The sequence below is a fragment of the Castanea sativa genome, chromosome 4, assembly GCF_040712315.1.
Source record: "Castanea sativa cultivar Marrone di Chiusa Pesio chromosome 4, ASM4071231v1".
Taxonomy (NCBI): Eukaryota; Viridiplantae; Streptophyta; class Magnoliopsida; order Fagales; family Fagaceae; genus Castanea; species Castanea sativa.
In genome coordinates this window covers 26829871-26834383 of record NC_134016.1, presented here as the reverse complement: position 1 = coordinate 26834383, position 4513 = coordinate 26829871, and positions in this window count along the sequence as shown.

Here is a 4513-nt window from a genome sequence, read left to right as displayed (position 1 = left end):
TAAAAACATTCTATGTTAAAGGGTAAAGTTAAATATTTAAAATTTAGGGATAACAAATCTATTGTCACAAAGCTCAATTGAAATAAATAAAGTTTTCAATGAATCAATGAAATAGAAGAAATAGAACGATAACAATACATACATACACACACACACACACACACACACACACATATATATATAAAAGCTTTTGCTCCCTTTCTACTTAGTTTATTTGACTTTGAGTCAATAATCCAGCTGCAATTATTTCCTAAGGAAAAACAACTAAGATGTATGAATACACTTTGTCTCAATTGGTACTTATCATATATTTACAATTTTTCATAAAAGAAAACACAAAATACTTAAAAAGGGGGTTCAAAGAAAAGACATATGTTACATATGTAACTTTTTTTTGAGGGTCTGTTACATATGTAACTTGATTTTTTTTTAAAGACAGAGTAAATTGCCTACTATTTATAGATGAAATTGTGGCCCATGGATTGTATGGGGGACTTTAATAGCATGTTGAATTAAGATAATAAATGAAAGCACGAAAGTAATATCAACCTCTAGAGTTGAGCTATGTATAGAGTCTATAGACAATATAGACATCCTATTTCACCGTATTGAAATATCCATTTTGTGCAAAATATGGTTAACGCTATTTGTTTTGATATAAAATATTTTTCAGAAAATGTTTTTCAATTTTCAGGTGTTTTTTTAGGTAAAATATAGTTGAACTTGTGAAATATTTTTTTATTGATTGTAAAATCCTTTATAAAATGTTGTAAATATTGGGTAAATTACAAAGTTAGTCTCTATCTTTTACACTATATTTCAATTTAATCTTTAACCTTTCAATTATATCAATTTGGTCCCTAACATTTTCAATGTTGCGTCAATTTCGTCTCTGCCGTTATCCTTAAATGGAAAAAACTAATATGTCAAATAGAATAATAAAAGAAAAAATCCAAATCACATCAATTACTAACTGTACTGCCACGTCAATTTTTTTTTTTTTTTTTTTTTAAAAACAAATTAAAATTTACACATATGAGATAAGTTTAGGAAAAAGGTTCTAAAATCCATCTCTTCTCCCTCATCTCCATTAAAATCTCTGAAGTTGCATATCAAAGAGGCCGGCATGGCCTCCGAGGTTGTGGCTGTCAGTATGGCTACTCTTTTTTACTTTCAAATGTTTTATTTTTGAGTTATACATTTCAAATATTTGACTTTCGTCAATGTTGTGTGGTGCCTTTTTTTTCCCACAACATTTCTCAATCACTGTTGATTGATCATGTTTATGCTTTAATGCTTTTAAATAATGCAATCTATATGGATCTTACTTGGAATTGTCTGACTAAAACTCTTACCTTCCCATCTTCATTTAGTTTGAATATAAAAGAATCTCATTTTCTATTTGCATGCCTTCCTACGCATCTTATGTTGTGCCCAAGCAAAACACTCATCAACATTCATTTGCTATCACTGCCAGCATGATATCTGCTATCCAACCAAATAGTCATAATCAATCGAATATTTTTTACTATCGATTTACTGATTATGACGGTAACTGCAAATGGGTTGGAACTTCCCAGCGCTTTGATTCTTCTTATTAGTTTCCCAAATTTATCTAACTTGTGGAGATTTTAAATTTAGTTTTTTTTTTTTTTTTTTTGTTATCTACATGGCGGTATAGTTGGCAATTGATGTGGCATAGAAAATAATTTTTTATTATTCCATTTGACACATCAGCTTTTTCCATCTAAAAGATAACAACAAGGACTAAAGTAACACAATATTGAAAAGATTAGGAACCAAATTGGCACGATTGAAAGGTTAAGGACTGAATTGAAATTCGGTATAAAGGGAAGAGACTAACTTTGTAATTTACCCTAAAATATTTTACCTTTGAAAAATTGGTAAAATTTTTCCAAAAAAACACAAAGTGGCTTCCCCTTCCCTATATTTAATCGCTGGGTCATCGATACAATGGCCAGAGACTTCGCTGCAACAACTGGTGCGGGCGGTCTGGTGGCTGGAGACTCCACTCCAATATTCGATAAGGCAGTCTAATGGCCAAAGACTCTGCTCCAAAGATTGATGTCATTAGTCAGGTGTCTAATGACTCAACTCCGATGACCAGTGTCCGTGGCTGGTGACTTCGCTCCGCAACCGGTGCTTGCAATTTGGCAGTAGGAGACGCCTCACCTGCGACTGATACTAATGGTTTAGTGGCCAATTACACCACACTGCAACCGATGCCAAAGATCTGGTAACTAAAGAGGACGTTTTGTCAACCGGTGCTAGCGATCCAATCATCGGAGATACCGCTCCAACGGTGAATAATTGTCAGTAGTCCAGTCACCGGAGCCACCACTCCGATTGGCAATTCCAGTAGTTCGATCACCGGACCTTTGACACCAACAGCTTCAGTGTTGAACCATCAGTTTTGGTGGTTTGTTTGAAAAATTTTACTTGTCATACCAAATACTTGAAAATATTTTATTGAAAGTATTTTACATGTAAATTTTTTTTATATTTGAAGATAATTTACTTCAAAATAAATTGAGAGTAAAGGCAAAAAAATCATCATTTTATATGAATACAAAATTTCATGTTTGGCATCGGGTAAAAGCCAACATTATAATGAGTCAATATAGTGTTTAAGGGTCAAACGGTATTTTAAGAATAAAATTAAGGTTTTTGAACAATTCAAGTGAAAAAAAAAAATTCATATTTGGCATTGGGTAAAATACCACATTATAATGAGTCATTATAGTATTTAAGGGCCAAATAGTCTTTCACTGATTAGATAATTTAGAAGGTCTATTAAGTTGCATTTGGGATAGCTCATATTGGACAGCTTATTTTACTATTTAGCTTATTTTTGCTACTATTCATGGGTTTCATTGCACTTTTTAGTACTATTTATGGATCTTACTATAGTATTTCAGCTAACTTTTAGCTTTATCTACAGTACTTTTAGTAAAACATTTTCAGTTTCAACTAAATAAACTGTTTTCAAACATACCTTTAATTAGAAAAAAACTAATTCATTGTAATAAAAAAACGATGGAATTTATCCTTAAAAACTACCCAAAATTAGAGAAAAACTTAAATAAAATTATTAAAATTAAAATTGAAAAAAAAAACAATAACATCTAATTTTTAGCTTTATCTATAATACTTTTAGTAAAAAGTTTTCAGTTTAGCTAAATAAGTTGTTTCCAAACAGACCTTTAATTAGAAAAAACTAATTTATCGTAATAAAAACCATGAAATTTATCCTTTAAAACTGCCAAAAATTAGAGTAAAACTTAAATAAAATTATTAAAATTAAAATTAAAAAAATAATAATAATAACAGCAACAACTATGAAAAGTGGAAATTTATGGTCAAGCAGAGTGTGGATCCTAACACATTGAGTGCCAAAATGTCAAAATGTATATTGTATCGTGAATCGATTTTAGAATTTTTTGTACCATGTATCGTATCGTATCATGTATCATAAGATACACAAACACTTAATAAAATTTATACAAAAATTATGCAAAAATGATAGATATATATATATATATATATATATATATATATATATATTCATTATAAATTCAAAATATATTTAACTAATGACTAACTTATTGCCACTAATGTAATAATATTTAACAAGCTAACTAAATAGATCATGTGTTTATAATATACATTTTCAAATTGATTAAACTCAATAGTTATAATACATGACAAATAATCCAAAATAATAATTTATTTCTATCATATTCATCATCCTACCTAATCAACTTCATCTAATTCAATGTTATCATCATGTTTATCATTTTGCAAATTTATTTTTTATTGAAATTTTCTTTATCATCATCAACATTTACTATCTTTTCTTGTTCTTTAATTTTAATTTTAATTTCTTCTTGGAATTCTTGCTTCTTAGACTTATAACAATAGTGATAAAAAATTTATATTGTCAATTAATACCTTATTCATAGTATAGGAAAAAAAATTGCAAATATGAAAGTGAAGTGTAAGTGTATAGTCCAAATTTGCAAACACTCATTTTTAAGCATATGTCTATGTATTGTACAATACAATACAATTTTAAAATTCATTCAATATGCACCAATGTATCATACAATTTATATGCAACTACGATACGCCCTTATGATATGGATCTTTTTGTACATTATCGTGTATCATATGATACTGATGACTGTGCCAATTGGTATTTTGTTGTCAAATTTATCAACTTTTGTTAATTGCCCAATTTTTCTTGAGGGTTTTATTTTCTAGCATATTCTAGAATTAAAAATTTTATCACCTAGATAAAAGCTCTCGAAGCTCATAGAGTTCCCAATAATTTTCTATATAAATAAGAGAATCAATTAAAAGAGAAGGATTATAGCCAACAAATCGAAACTCTACCAAAATTATAAATATATCATCAAAAACACCCAAAGAACCACAAAATTCTTTAAGAGAAAATTTTTGCTTAAAGAATTTTGTGGTTCTTTGGGTGTTT